This window comes from Chelonia mydas, chromosome 2 (assembly GCF_015237465.2).
Source record: "Chelonia mydas isolate rCheMyd1 chromosome 2, rCheMyd1.pri.v2, whole genome shotgun sequence".
Lineage (NCBI taxonomy): Eukaryota > Metazoa > Chordata > Testudines > Cheloniidae > Chelonia > Chelonia mydas.
The window spans coordinates 188,805,677-188,821,857 of record NC_057850.1 but is presented as its reverse complement, the minus strand read 5'-3'; the positions used below and the strand labels follow the sequence as shown (position 1 = coordinate 188,821,857).

The 16,181-nt window shown below is 45.2% G+C and overlaps 1 long non-coding RNA gene across 3 annotated transcripts in view; it reads right to left on the bottom strand.

Moving 5' to 3' along the window:
• LOC122464328 overlaps nucleotides 1-15,739 on the bottom strand; it is a 31,722-nt gene extending 15,983 nt beyond the window's left edge. The window contains exons 1-2 of one of the 3 annotated variants that reach the window (XR_006288268.1): nucleotides 15,635-15,738; nucleotides 15,200-15,298 (exon numbers count right to left, since the gene is read on the bottom strand). This is a non-coding gene — a long non-coding RNA (uncharacterized LOC122464328). Of the gene's footprint in view, nucleotides 1-6,204; nucleotides 6,287-15,199; nucleotides 15,299-15,634 lie in introns of all 3 variants that reach the window. The other 2 variants (XR_006288269.1, XR_006288270.1) reach the window with 2 other exon arrangements.
• Between the last annotated feature and the right edge of the window lie 442 nt (nucleotides 15,740-16,181).

The window sequence follows — 16,181 nt, the reverse complement described above, 5'->3', positions numbered from 1 at the left end:
CCTTCCCTTGTGCAGCTGCCTGCTAGCTCAGCAGATGATTGCTGGAGGTACAGGCAAGATATAACCCCTAGAATGTTGCCTGTTGCCTAATATATCCCAGGGATCAGGACTTTAGGGATTTGTGGAAGAAATGTCTCCCTCTGCAGAGAAACTGGGAGGAGCCAGAGATGCATGCTGGCTGGAATGAGTCCAGCCAGCAGCATAAAAGACCAAAGTGCTACAAGATTTAAGAACCGCTGTACTTTGGTTACATGAGGAGTGACAGACACCATCATCATTTGCCAATTATGCCACTTGTGGCCCAAAGAAAAAATTTAGAAGTGGATTTTTAAAGTCCTACCCTCCTTTTTTTGTGCTGGTGGGAGGGTTCAAATATCTGGAATTAGTTCGCTTCATTACAAAGACTGGGCCAGTTGCAGAATTCAAAGCTAAATTTGGATTAGCTTCTGATCAGCACCATCCACCAAAATGCAGGGGTAGGTGTCTCACAAATACTTCAAATAGATCAGAGCTAGGGTGCTGGTGTGAATCCATTTCTAATGAACCCAGAGATGGTATGGCTTGGATACAGAGACCGTTTGAACCAAATGGTGTGACAGCGCTACATCCCGTCTAAATAGTTCATACCGTCCTTTCATTGTTAAATGTCTAAAAGGGAAAGACAAGGAGAGTTCTGCATGTTCTCATGTTTATGAGCTGTACAAAAAGCGTTTTCAGGTTCCAAAAGAAGGTAACTGGCATCTCTTTGGCCACTAATTTGTCAAACCAGCCTATGACATTTGTTTTTTCTTTTAGATGTTTCATTCCAGGCCGCATTCACTGTGACCATCTGTTTGTGGCTCAGCTACAAAGCTGTTCTTTTCACTGTCATATGCTCCTTTTCATATTTTTGTTGGAAATATTTTGACAAATTAATAGATACAGTGATCAAGACACAAGCAAAAAGCAAGCAGAAACACAGTATACAGGGAAAGTAACCTTATTATGCTAAATATTCAAGTCACTGTGTGTGTTTGCCCCTGACTTGGAGGTGCCTATTTCTTTAGTTTGTCATCTTACTGTATCAACTGATTCACTGTTTTCTCTCATGCACAGTGGTCCCATACATTCACTTTTGGGAGCAACTTCTTAGGAAGAGAGTTTTTAAACATTACAACACCAGAGGAATACACTTGCTGCACTCTTCTCTTCCACACTATTCAGGGATGTCTTCCACCTTTGTTAAAAGCAAATCATAATAAATAAAAACTTTATCCCTGCTTGAACTAATCTGGTTTCTATGAAACCTGCATAATGTACAAGAGATATATATATTTTCTTATTGTTTCTGATCTATACTGTTGTTTCCTATGAATCATAGAAGATTAGTGTTAGACAAGACCTCAGGAGGTCATCTAGTCCAACCTCCTACTCAAAGCAGGCCCAACACCAACTAAACCATCCCAGCCAAGGCTTTGTCAAGCTGGGCCTTAAAAACCTCTAAGGCTGGAGATTCCACCACCTCCCTAGGTAACCCATTCCAGTGCTTCACAACCCTCCTAGTGAAATAGTGTTTCCTAATATCCAACCTAGGCCTCCCTCACTGCAATTTGAAACCATCGCTCCTTGTTCTATCATCTGCCACCACTGAGAACAGCCTAGCTCCATCCTCTTTGGAACCCCCCTTCAGGTAGTTGAAGGCTGTTACCAAATCCCCCCTCACTCTTCTCTTCTGCAGACTAAACAAGCCCAGTTTCCTCAGCCTCTCCTCGTAAGTCATGTGCCCCAGCCCCCTGATCATTTTTGTTGCCCTTCGCTGGACTCTCTCCAATTTGTTCACATTCTTTCTGTAGTGAGGGGCCCAAGACTGGACTCCACATGTGGCCTCACCAGTGCCAAATAGAGGGGAATAATCACTTCCCTCGATCTGCTGGCAATGCTCCTACTAAGGCAGCCCAATATGCCATTAGCCTTCTTGGCAACAAGAGCACACTGCTGACTCATATCCAGCTTCTCATCCACTGTAATCCCCAGGTCCTTTTCTGCAGAATTGATGCTTAGCCAGTCAGTCCCCAGCCTGTAGCGGTGCATGGGATTCTTCCGTCTTAAGTGCAGGACTCTGCACTTGTCCTTGTTGAACCTCATTAGATTTCTTTTGGCCCAATCCTCCAATTTCCTAGGTCACTCTGGACCCTATCCCTACCCTCCAGTATATCTACCTCTCCCCGCAGCTTACTGTCATCTGCAAACTTGCTGGGGGTGCAATCCATCCCATCATCCAGATCATTAATAAAGATGTTGAACAAAACCAGCCCCAGGACTAACCCCTGGGACACTCCGTTTGATACTGGCTGCCAACTAGACATTGAGCAGTTGATCACTACCCATTGAGCCCGAGAATCTAGCCAGCTTTCTATTCACCTTATAGTCCATTCATCCAATTTTTAAGCTTGCTGGCAAGAATACTGTGGGAGACCATATCAAAAGTTTTGCTAAAGTCAAGGTATATCATGTCCACTGCTTTCCCCATATCCACAGAGCCAATTATCTCATCATAGAAGTTAATCAGGTTGGTCAGGCATGACTTGCCCTTGGTGAATCCATGCTGACTGTTCCTGATCACTTTCCTCTCCTCCAAGTGCTTCAAAATGGTTTCCTTGAGGACCTGCTCTATGACTTTTCCAGGGACTGAGGTGAGGCTGACTGGTCTGTAGTTCCCCGGGTCCTCCTCCTTCCCTTTTTCAAAGATGGGCACTATATTTACCTTTTTCCAATCGTCCTGGACCTCCCCCAATCGCCACGAGTTTTCAAAGATAATGGCCAATGGCTCTGCAATCACATCAGCCAATTCCCCCAGCAGCCTCGGATGCATTAGATCTGGACCCATGGACTTGTGCATGTCCTGCTTTTCTAAATAGTCTTTAACCGTTTTCACCACTGAGGGCTGCTCACGTTCTCCCCATACTGTGTTGCCCAGTGCAGCAGTCTAGGAGCTGACCTTGTCTGTGAAGAACGATGCTTTTTTTTTTTTTTTTTTGCGCAAGCATTGAGTACTTCAGCTTTTTCCACATCATCTGTCACTAGGTTGCCTCCCCCATTCATTAAGGGTCCCACACTTTCCCTGACCTTTTTCTTGTTGCTAACAAACCTGTAGGAACCCTTCTTATTACCCTTCACATCCCTTGCTAGCTGCAACTCCAGTTGCATTTTGGCCTTCCTAATTATACCCCTGCAAGCTCAAGCAATATCTTTATACTCCTCCCTAGTCATCTGTCCAAGTTTCCACTTCTTGTAAGCTTCCTTTTTATGTTTAAGCTCACCAAAGACTTCACTGTTAAGCCAAGCTTGTCACCTGCCATATTTGCTATTCTTTCTGCACATTGGGATGGTTTGTTCCTGCGCCCTCAATAAGGCTTCTTTAAAATATAGCAGCTTTCCTGGACTCCTTGTCCCCTCATATTCGCCCCACAGGGGATCCTGCCCTCAGTTCCCTAAGGGAGTCAAAGTCTGCTTTTCTGAAGTCCGGGTCCGTATTTTGCTACTCTCCTTTCTTCCTTTTGTGAGGATCCTGAACTCGACCACTTATGGTTACTGCTGCCCAGGCTGCCACCCACTTCTAATTCCCCTACCAATTCTTCCCTGTTTGTAAGCAGCAGGCCAAGAGTTATGGCTTATGGCACCTCTGAAAAGCATTGTTGCTATCCCAAGGACTCTAATCCAGCCTCCTCTGCACATATGGAGTGTCTGAGGATGGGCAGGCACAAGCCCACCCACATCTAAAGGCCCCTCCCCACAACCTAAGGGGAGGAGCTACTGCACCCAGGTCTCAACTAGATTTTGGGGGCAAATGATAAAACAGGGACAGGAATGAGGTCATAAGGTTAAAATCAGGGATCCAGAGGGGGATGCAGAGTAGAGAACCACAGACAGTGCCCACTGTTCCTCAAAGGCATCCAGGGAGCCAATGGACACAGCCCCTCCACCTCTGCAGGCATGGAGGCTCCTTGCGCAATAGAACCAGAGTCGTTCCACTGCACAAGGAGCCACTCTGCGGTACGTTCCCCTGCACAGGCCTCACCTCTCTCGCAGCCCTCTGTGCACCCGCACACACGAGAGGAAAGTAGGGAGCCGGGTAAGGCACAGGAGGAGCTGCTGATGCCTGGATCCTTCTACCTTCCACTTTGCACAGAGAAGGGTGGAAGAAGTTACTTCATTGATCTCTTTCATCCTACTCCCACTTCTGCCCAAGTATTTGGCCTGGTTACTGAGGCCAGGCACTGAGTTCTAAGCTTGCCCCCAGGCCATAAAATACATAGCTACATCTAACAACACAGGATGCCTGGGTCACTAAATTCAAACTGTAGATACCAGACTAGCAATCAGTGTCTAAGAAAAAAGAGGCTAGTAGAATAACATGCTACTCTCTGCATGTTTCCATCTTGGGTCTATAAAGCAGCAGCCCGGTACAGCTAATTTATTAGAGTATGGAGGGTTGTGACAGGTGAGGCAAAATGCCATCAAAGATGTCAGGCATAGTAAATGGATTCATAGCCAGACATTATTAGGAAACGAAGGTTTGAGAAGCAAGAGAGGAAAAAGTGATGTGGGATGTGACAGGATCTCTCTGAAAGGAGAGACAGGAGAAAAGTGAGGTGACAATCTGTATGCTGCGCACAGAAACTTCCTGTACTTTCCATAAAGGAACCAAGCAAACCCCAGTTAATGCACCAGTGGCACATTTTAAATCTGTTTTTCACCTCTATTTTTTGTAAATACAAAGGTGGGGGGGGGGGGAAGGGTGGAATACGGCAGGTAAATCTGCTCATATATACTGTAGTGCACATTCTCTGCCCAAAGTAGCTGGTACAGAGACGCATTAGTGCAGAGAGGTGAGAGGAATTATGCTCAGGCTGCCGGAGCTGGGGGCGATGAAGGATCATTGGACGATCAATCTATAAAGCAGTGGATCCCCAGAATGGGTGGCCCCTTGGAATCCTATCCCCTTATGCTTTCCACAGCATAGTGCTGCTGCCAAGGGAGGTCCACACCATAGAGATCACATCAGGATTTACCTCTGCCTGAATACATATAACGGAACTATGGGATGGCTTTAATCTACAGTCTTGTGCTAAGGGGAGATGTGCTATGCAGCAGGAGCTCTTGGAGGTATTATTTATGAGGTGAAATCCTGGCTATGAACATTTTCCATTAACTGCAAGGGGAGCAGGATTTCGCCCAAGGCTTCTGGAAACACTGATGGAGCATAGCCCCCTCATGGAGCCTGTGCTCCACATTCTCTGATCCCTGGGCCAAAATGAGGTGCTGTCCTCGCCCTGGCCTGCTCCAGTTGGAGTCTCTAGCACTGCCAGCAGCTCCATCCTATGGTGTTCAGGGAGAGCAAGAATGGGGGTGGTCCCTGGCTTCTGTGTATGGCCATAAGATGGGGAGTTGAAAGGCTGCTTGCATCCTCTCCCCCAACTCTTATGCACCGACACATGGCCAAGCAGGCACAGTCTGACCTGGAGAGGTTAGTTATGTGTCCATCACTCCCTTAATCTTATCTGTTTGAAGACTCCAATAAAAGGGAACAATTTATCATCGCCTTTAAACAAATAAATTCTATTTAAAAGCAATTGTCATACAAACCTATCAGCTCCTCCCCGTCCCTCCCAGCTCCTCCCGCCCACCACAATCAGCTGTTCAGCAGCATGCAGGAGGCACTGGGGGGGGGGGGGAAGAGGGAGGGGCGGGGCAGGAAGATGTGGGGGAGGGGCAAAACAGGGCAAGGCCGAAGCAGGGGCAGGAAGAGGCAGGGTAGCTGTGGGACCTTGGGGAAAGGGGTGGAGTGGGGACAGAGCAGGGGTTGAGCACTTCCCGGGAACTCGACGTCCGTTATATATTGGGCCTGTCAGCCTTGACAATCTCCACATAAGGTGTCAGAGACTCAAGACTACTAAGATGTGTTTTCAGAACAAACATGCCCTGGATTTTGCACTACCAAGTTAGAGTCTAGACCCTAACAGACTCTTGAGGTAAAAAATTATATATATTTATTTCATGCAATTGAGAATCACTAATCATGTCCATTTTTTAATATTTATTTATTCCAAATCTTTCTTTGATCCACATCTGTAGTGCCACAGTTACCCAAATATGGTATTATAAACAAAAATCGAAGTTAAAATGTATAAGCCTTAGAGTGGCCTACTCTGATCAGATACATACCCATTTTGCATATCCACACACATCCAGTCTGAGCAGGGCTTGATGAGGCAATGTTACGGCATAGCTTTCCATCTGGCAATTACTGTAAGAGGCTTGTTTTCAGGTAAATATAACATTAGGACAGCATTAAAGAGACAATAAAGTAAACTGACTTTACTGCAGTTGCTGTGCCTGCTTGACTACACCTCCCCATCTGAGGGCTATGCTGTTTATTTCCCCACCCTGCAGGCAGAACTGAACATTTATGAGTTCCAAATCAGTTACTGCTACCTGCATTCCCTGCTCCCTCCAGGTCACTTTCCTGCTCAATTCCATCCTTTTGGGTATTGGCCATTCCTCCAATTTTGATGTTGTTTGTTCACAACTGAATTCACACCAAAAAGAGAGCTGATAAAGAAAAACAAGAAAGCAGGCACGCAGGGTGCAGAGAGAGCCTTATTTTTTTCAGTTTAGCTCATCAAAAACAAAAAAAACAAAAAAAAACACACACAAAAAAAAAAACCTAAAAGACTACTGATATGGCTACAATTAATAGACACCATCATGACCTGAAGATACTTCACTGTCTTGACAGCAACAGGTCCACAGAGCACAATTTTAGACCCACTGAACTGTGAGAGTGATACTGAATTATAGCAAGGAGTAGCCTGCACCTAAAAATTATGCCCACCTAGAAACATTGCTCAAATATGTGAAAAATATCATGCCCTATGCAACCTAATCCCCACTGTAGACGCAGCTAGGTCAACAGAAGACTTCTATCAATAACTACCACCCATCGAGGGGGTGGATTTAGTGCAGCAGCAGAAAACCCCCTTTAGTCAGAGTAGTGTCTATAATGCCACTGAAGCGCTGCCACTGCACCACTTTTAGTGTAGACCTTCCCAAAGCTAGATGGCGGTGAGCACATCTCTGTGTGCTGCACGCTGATCTATTTTACCTACATCATGTGTTAATGGCCCACTGACGGACTTGCACATCATTTTTTTAAAAATTCCATCAGATTGCCGCTAGAACTCATTTGTGGAGCTGAGTGAAAGAGGAACGCTAGGGCTAGCTTTGACTTATGGTGTTTACTTTCGTATTAAACTCACTCTTTAAACCTGAGGTCAAGAATTGTCGGTCCTAGATTTGGAAAGGCTCATTCTCCATCCATTTAAGGGCTGGAACAAGACTTGTGTTAAGGCATTCGTGTCTCAGTCTCACTGCAAGGTCTCTATTAGCAGAGCATCTGTCAGGATGATGGTTGCTGAGGGAACCCGTGAAATCAATGCACACACAGCCGAACTGTCTCTCTTTCAGCAGTGATATGGATGACTGAAGCATACCTCATAAAGTTAATTTGAATGAGGGAAACGAAGGGAGGCAAAAGCAACAACCGTATGAAAATGCCAGCATCCTAGCATGCATAAATAAGATAGCTACTAGTCTGCCTAGAACGAAAGGAAGTTTAACCTAAATCAAGAATTAAGGGCATGCAAAACCCCCAGCCCCAAAACTGAGTTCTTAGGTATCCTGCTGAGGTTGCAGGATCACGTGCTGTAACTCAGTGGGCTAGATCCTCTGCTACAGCTAGCTTTGCTTGGCTGGGGGCATGTGTGGAAAAAATAGTACTAAATGTTTATGTCCCAATACTGGCAGCCTCATATTACAACTAATTCAGCTGCTGGTGCAATCTGGTGCAGCCTCACATTACACCATTAGCTCATTCCAGCAGGCTTGGTAGACTCTTGTGCTTTATGGCTGTCCTCAGGGGGCATTCTGGAAACTGGGGATTGACGGATTACAGCAGTACTCCAGCCACACCTCCTCTTAGCAATGGCACAGTTGCCAGGTTTCACCAAGGAGCTGCCTTGCTCAGGGGGAGGGGGTTGTTTCTTTTCTACTAGGCAATATTTAAGGTGAACCATACAGCACTACTGCGAAAGAAGCTACCCAACTCTTTATGCCTGCTGATTGAGTGGGGAAAAGCAAACGCACAGCTGTTGTAGGGAGGGAATAAATGTTACCTTGTCTAATCCTCACAGTTGGGACAGAATCATGCTGACTGAGGAAGGAAGAGGAGGAGGAACTGAAGGAGGAATAAAATTGGGTGACTGAAATTCACCTACTATTATGTTGAAGAATGTAGATTATTTCAGCATGAATGGCCTTGAAATTAATAATTTAAAGCGCTCAATGACTGATGGGATCAGAATGAACTGTAACCAGGCAGCAAAAAGATCTAGATGAACAACTCAAAGCAGTAGAGCATGAGTTGTGGGGGAGGGAGGAGGGACATTCATGAACACTTGGATCCTGGTTTGTCTGAAGCCAGCCAGCACTGAAAAAGCCTGAACTTTTGGGGGTTGTCTACTTTACTCTACAGGAAAGGTAACCATTGATAAGTGATGGTTGCATTTTTTGTTGTTGTTAGAAATGGTTTTCATCACTTTCTTGGATTTCTAGTTCAATCTCTATTCTCTCAAACTCAATTTTGTTTTATTATAAGTGCTCACACATCCCAGGTGGTTTACTGGAGTGGTGGCTTAAGGTAAAACTGGTAAATTGGTGGGTACACTACACCTTTGGGTGCAGAGGCTCTGGAAAATCTGTGATTAGCCAGCGTCGGGGCTGGATATTACAGGGGAGCAATTCAAAGGGATTCAGGTGCACATATTGTTAACCTGTACAGCAAAGGAAGGGCTGGTGATGTCAGGGAGCTAGCACAAGAGAGATTCCTTCATGCTAGAGGCAGGGGGTAACAAGAAAACTCTCACTCCTGGGTGCCCTGAGAACTGTCACAGTATTTAGTTTTAGAGAGGAGACAAATAGGGGACATGGTAGACGTATATAAAATAAAGAATGGTGTAGAGACTCTCGTGGGAGTGCTCCATTTACAAGGGAACTCCCCACTTAAATTAAAAGGCAACACATTTTAATACAATAAAAGAAATACATGCATAACCTATGGAACTCGCTGCCAGAAGATATTATCGAGGCAAAGAGCCTAGCAGAATTGAAGAGGGGCTAGACTTTTGGGTCAACAGGAAGAGTAACTGCAGACAAAATTCTATCAAAGAACATTTACAAGGGACATCAACCCCTCTTGCTCCAGTACATAAACAAATAGCTAAATTGCTTGGGGCTGGAAATAAGCTTCTCCCTTGGGTATCTTATTGCAAAATTGTCTATTATAGGTTACAAGTCTTGGCTATTGCTGGAGATGGAATGCTGGACTCTAGCTGGACTTCAGTTCTCATCAGTTACGACAATCCCTTTGTTCCTTGTGGAACTGAGCAAAATTTAAGGCTAATGAAAATAATTGTGCAAAATGAATAAGCGTGGGGATTTACTGACATACAAGGCAAATTACCTGACCAGCTAAAAAGGGTTGGACACATGAATAAAGAGCCGAGCTTTCAGAAGAGCTGAGTGCCCACAACTTCCATTGACATGAACAGGAGGAGCAGATGCTCAGAACTTCTGAAAAAAAAACAAGCAGGGCCTAGAATTCCATCTGCTTTTGTGATATTTAACCCAGCTAGTGTATCAGTCCTCACGGTTCAAGTATAAGCAGATAGCCAGCAGGGCACCTTACCCAGGGAATTTCATTGTGGGGTATAAGCTTTCGTGAGCTACAGCTCACTTCATCGGATGCATCAAATAAATGCTCAAATAAATTGGTTAGTCTCTAAGGTGCCACAAGTACTCCATTTCTTTTTGCGAATACAGACTAACATGGCTGTTACTCTGAAACCTGTCATTGTGGGGTAGTTATGTACACAATAGTGGTGTCCCCCTTCTTCTGAAGAAGACAATTACAACTTTTTTTTGGTTCACTGTAACTGTGTACCAGTGTAATTTGAAACAGATGAGCTGTTACATATCTCCTGACTTTTAGGGTTTAATATCCAATCACAGTTCACTTCATCATCCTGCTAGGACATCATCTTTCAAGACCTGGGAGTAAGTCACTGGAATAGTGTTAACAGACATAGCTGAGTGGAGCTAGTAATGTGTGATGATATCATGGACATAGTCTAATAGAGTGATTTGAGGTTTCCAGACTTATTTGACAGAGGTACACAGATCAAACTCAAGCCAAGGTCCCAGAGATAATGCACATTCATTTATCTACTACAAGGAAAAAAGCCCTCTCAAATGTAATGAGTTGTAAAACAAGTAAATTAGCATTGAGGTTAAGCAATATAGGTTAGCTAACTAACAACTGAAATGTAACTTTCTTCTGTAATTAAGTATTCCATATGTGGTAGTGCATTTGGCATGAGTAGCTTTCACAAAAGAACTGTAGTTCCATACGTCACTTTTTTAAATTAACAGTAAACTTCTTAAAATAGCTTGGCTTCCACTTCCAGAAAGGCAGGGGCAGAATCAGCTGCTCGTGAGTGCCCAGTGAAGTTTCTGTCCAGAGCTGGCAGTACAAATGAAGTGTGCTTTATAATTAATGTACCTGTTCTTTATCACTTGAGCTCTGCTAGAGCTATAAAACCAGTTACCTTCGCAAAGATCTAATCATCACTTATCCTAGCCACAGGAATGGTATGGATATAGAAGTCAAAATGAAAAATTGTAGCTCATAGCCATAACTCAAGAAAATGCTTATATCAAAAATGTTGCTTAGAAGAATACACAATTACTTTGCATTGCCCTGAAAACATTCATAGGGCAAGAGCATGCATAGGCCTGCATAGGTATGCAATGGGTGGGAATGCATAAAGCCTTCTCCCCTTGTGCTGATATAGCAGCAGCCACAACTGTTGCCTGATCTATTGATTAGGTGTTATTCAGAGTTTCCTGTTTAACATTCTGTGGTTTGGCAGGGTACAACTGCCTCTAGATCAGACACAGAATAAAACTATGATGAGAACCTCAGTGTACACCGTAGACACTCAAACTGAGGAAAGACCTTTTGAATCTGTAATGTTTTAGTTTTGTTAGCACAATTAGCAATGTCTCAAACATTACAAACCAGCACAGTAGACTGAGGTAATACAATGTGTCCAGCACTATAATTTGCACACTCACATCATCCTTTGCAGGGGACTCTCCTAGTCAGTAAAATATCCCACAAGTGGTCCTTTGGGTTCCACAAAATCTCCCTGGAGCGTATGGGAGAAGTACCAACTTTAGCATAAGTTAGCTAACACCTACCATACCTGATGCATATGCAGTAGGATTTCATCCTTTCCCCCCGTTATTTGTATTTCCCAACCCTACTAATGTTGGGTGTCCTTCTTCCATAGGTCCCTAAATCCATTACCTCAAACTTGTTAGCACATAAGTCAATTAGTTACTATGGCATTCTTATAATTAAAGATCTGCTGATGTTCTTAATTTAAAAAATTAAGCTGGTACAAACTGGCATCATGTGAAAACCTGTCAGCAGTTTAACCACATTAATAGCATCACTATCTTGTTGTACAAGTTCATTTATGGGTTAGTTACTTATGCTTTGACCTTAGGCCTCAGTTAGTTTGGCTAAGCTATTGTTTTACAAGCTTAAGAGCTGCAGGCTTTTACATTACTGCCTTAACTTATACCTACTCCATACCTACATATTTATTCTGGCCACAACATAACTGGCTGCACAACGTAGTCCTTGCATTCTCCTAAGGGCAATGGAGACATAAGAAGAGGGCTGCTGCTGGTTCTGTCTTTTCTGAGGAATGTCAAGGAGAATCGGGGAATGGGTGGGGTCATGGCCACATCCCTATTGCACCAGATATGGCCAGGCACAGAAGTGACACCACATCCTCTTCAAAAGGTCTGGAAGTAACTGCACTCCCTGCAGGGCATTGCATTGATTCAAATACAACAGGCCTGATTCTACACAGCCTTGTACAGTCATTTTTCTACCAGTGAGTGTCCGTTGTTAGCATTCTGATTTGTTAGCCCTTTCCATCGCCTTTGCACAGCCTAAATGACTGCACAAGGAGCAAGGTAGTGGAGAATCAAGCACCAGTGCTCCCCTTGGAATGGTAGGTGCACCCAATACGGAGTTTCAGTGTAGAAGGCTCAGATTGTTTTGCATTTTGCAGGTACTGAAAATCTCCTTAAAAAAAATTGATTATGTTGTCTAAAATTCTAAGGCAAGCGTTTGTAGGAATAGAGGTACACTTTGTGTGCTACTCAACTCCTTCCCTTTTAGCTGATGAAGTTTATGCGCTAGCCAAAGAAAATCAAAGGACAATATTTCTGACCAATACTCCTCTGCTAGTGTCAGATATAATCAAAGACTGAGCTTGCTGCATTACAGAAGTGATGGGATTTAGGGACAGAGCAGATCAAATCAACTAGTTATTTGAGGTAGGAGTGCCCAGTGCTCAACATTTATATTGCTAATTGCAATTTCCCTCAGCACAAAAATGATTTTTAAATCAACCAGAAAAGAAAGCCACATTACTCTTCACATTTGGATGTTCACCTTGACCTTTCAAATGACAGATGAGGAAGGACAGATCTATGAGACAATAGCTTGTTGGACTGTCCTTTAAACAGAAATCGTGGTGATTATTTCTTATTTAGCACAAAGAGTGAGAGGTGTTTTACTCACTAGGGACCAGAATTTCTTTGCCAGTGGTGTAAAACAGCTTGGGTGTAATGTGAATTAAGTGGTATAAATTACATTTGTAGCCACTTTACATTGCTAGAGTGGTGCAAAGGGCTCTTGTTATAAAGAAGAATAAGGCCCCATTCCTGCCCCAAAGAACTTACTTCCTACATTGAGAATATAATTGAGAGTTACACCTTGTTGTAGGTTGGGCACAGCCACCACCTTACATTCAGGATGAATGTGAAGAAGCCATTGTAATCACATAGCTTAAACCAGTGGCACGTGTAGCCCTGGGGTTACAGACAGGTCTTCCAGGGGGTACATCAACTCATCTAGATATTTGTCTAGTTTTACAGACTACCTAAAAGCACTAGCGAAGTCCATACAAACTAAAATTTCATACAGTGACTTGCTTATACTGCTCAACATACATTATACACTGAAATGTAAGTACAATATTTATATTCTAATTGATTTATTTTCTAATTATATGGTAAAAATCAAAGTAAGCAATCTTTCAGTAATAGTGTGCTGTGACACTTTGTCTTTTTAGGTCTGATTGTGTAAGCACATGGTTTTTAAGTGAGGTGAAACTTGGGGGTTCGCATGACAAATCAGCCTCCTGAAAGGGGTACAGTAGTCTGGAAAGGTTGAGAGCAATGGGCTTAAACAATAGCCTAGCACCCCAAACACAGGCATAGGGAAAAGCTGAATCACATGGCCCAAGGGGTTTCAAAGGCAGGGGCTAGGACTTTGATTGGTGGAACTGTTTTGCTCTGTGTGTGAGAGGGAGACAGACACATGCACAGTGTAAGCAGGGGAATAGTCCCGCTATTGTGGGGAACTTTCCTGGCTTCTGCACTACCCTGGAGAAGTGGGCTAGCGAAAGGATCCGAGTCCTCGCTCCCACTTCCTTTACCCAGTGGCCTCCCTGCCCTTGAGGGCTCCCCTTCCACGCTCCTGTCTGGAGGAGTCCTCATAACCCCAGCAAGGCTGGGCCCAGGATTCCTGGGGGGCTCAACCCCCAACCCTGCTGCGGTCACCTAGGACAGGGGCTAGGGTGTCCCCTCTCAGGGGTACTCTCTCTGCACTGGGCGCTTCTCTGACCCACTGATTATTACATACAATTTGAAGCAAATGCAAGTTATTTAATCAACAATTTTAAAAAGAATAAGGGGAAAATGGGAAAGGTTAAAGGAAACACATCAACCCACTCTGTGGCAGGAAACAGCACAAACAGTGTCTCTGGAACATCAGGGCAGTTCAAAGTCTGTTCCTTGTAAGTCCCAGGCCTCCTTCTCAGGCTCTGGCTGTGCTGTAGAGATGCTGTGGGTTGGACACTCGTTCTGGTGGTGGCCACAGGCTCTAGGTGGCAGGGCCCTTCTTCCAAGCGTTGCCCCTGCCCTGTCAGGATTACCAATCCCCCTCCGAGTCTGGCCTGCAGAGCCTCCTGGCTGAGGTGCCTCCCTGTCCTGAGCCCACTGCCCAGGGTCCCCCCTCGCTCTCCCCAACTGCTCACAACACCCAGCTCTGGACTGCTCCAGCCCCAGCTCCACTCTACCTCAGCACGGCTGCTGCTCTGCCTCCAGCTCCCTGGGCTGCTTCTCTGACCCCTCTGGCTCTGGTTGCTGCAGCTCTCCTCCCAGGGCAAGTCCGCTCTCTCTGGGCTGTGCCTCTGGCTTTTGGGCTGCAGCTCTGCTCCCAGGACAGGGTCTGCTCTCTCTGGGCTGCTTTTCTGGTCCCTCTGGATCTGGCACAGCTCTGTTCCCCAGCTCAGCTCAGGCCCCTGCTTTCTCCTTAGCTCGGCCCCAATCTGTCTGACCCAGGCAATTCCAGCTCACAGGACCGCCCTGGCCTCCTGACTCCCTGATGAGTCTGCCCGCCCTGTCATTCAGGCTGACCTGGAGCATTGGCCTCTCCCCATTGTTCCTGGGGACTGTCAGTCTCAGGGTCCTGATTCCCCATCTGCCCTTCCCCTTTGAGTACTGGGAGCTAGCAACTAAAACACCCCCACTGAACGTTAGTAAGGGGGCAACAGTCCCCTTACACTGAAGACACACACATGCACAGCACACGCTGGTGAAGCACCACAGGAGACAGAAAGCCAAGCAGGTTGAAACATGAGGCTGGTAATGTGGCCTTGAGAGAAAGGTAAGTGAAAGGTTTTCAGTACAGAGTGCTGGCTGGAAAGAGGCTTGGAACAGTTAACGAAAGAAACTGTTGCTGGACATTTGTTTCCTTCTGCATCCAGGAAAATGGGACTATGCACGCTTTTGTAAAGGAACAAAATTGCATCACAGAAATACCAGGCTATGACCAATTCCCTAGCCCTCTGGGCAGGTCACAGGGTCAGAGAGTCCCACCCTGTCCAGGGTGGGCCCTGACTCTTTCAAGGTCACATTGGACCCTCAGTTCAAGTCTAGACCCATTAGTTCTTACCCCTTGTCAAGAGCATTTCCACTCCACTTTCCTCAGTGGGCTGGTAGGAGAGCCCAGGTCCTCCCTCACTACATGTTTTATGGATCCAGGAACCCTTGACTAGGCAAACGAGGCCTGATTACTACACACAGCCTTTGCTGCCTCCCTGGACCACTTCCTATCTTGCCCCATCTTAGGCCTTTGCTTCAGCCTCTTCCCAGACCGCGAGTACATCAGCACCACTCTTTAAGCCTCTTCCACCCACTCACCACAGAGCTTCACAGCACTTTCTGCTCTCTAGCTGGTTCTGCTACAGGAGCATTTTCTCCACTCCCCTCACAGGGTAGTCCCTGACTCAGCTGGAGCCTGCCTGCTCCCTGCAGGCCCCTCTACTAGCACAGAGCTTCCTGAGCAGTCTCACTTCCTGGTGTGCCATCCTAGCTGCCTTGGACTCACTGTTGTAGAGATGCCTTCCTTCAAGGTGGTGCTATCTACCACCTGAGCACCCTAACTCCAGCCAGACTGTGATCATTAAGTGAGAGCCAAAGCTCTTCTTTCCTTCCTGGTCAGGCCCTAACTGAGCTAGATTCAACCCTTTTAACACTGGGCTTGACAACTACTGCAGGTGTAGCAAGGCGAGGCTCATTGCACTCATAGTATCTCATTAACACTTTCAGGCCCAGAGGGAGTTGGCACACCCCATCACTTAGTCCCATGGTCATTTGTATGATTTTTTTTAACTTGGAGTAAAGGTTTCTAGTCATCCAGTTAGAGAAACCTTAGCTAGCTAACCCATCTGCTTCTAAACTATGATTACTTTCTCTTCATAGCTCAGATGTTTCTCTGAGTATAAATGCATATTTACTTAGACAATATCTTTATTTCAGCAGGTATAGAAGAGCTCCTGGGATAGCCTAAAGACCTGGAACTGGACGTTTACAGATGTATGTTCTTGGAAAAGTAAATTCATATGTGTATTTCCTCCCTATGTTGGATTAGCCAC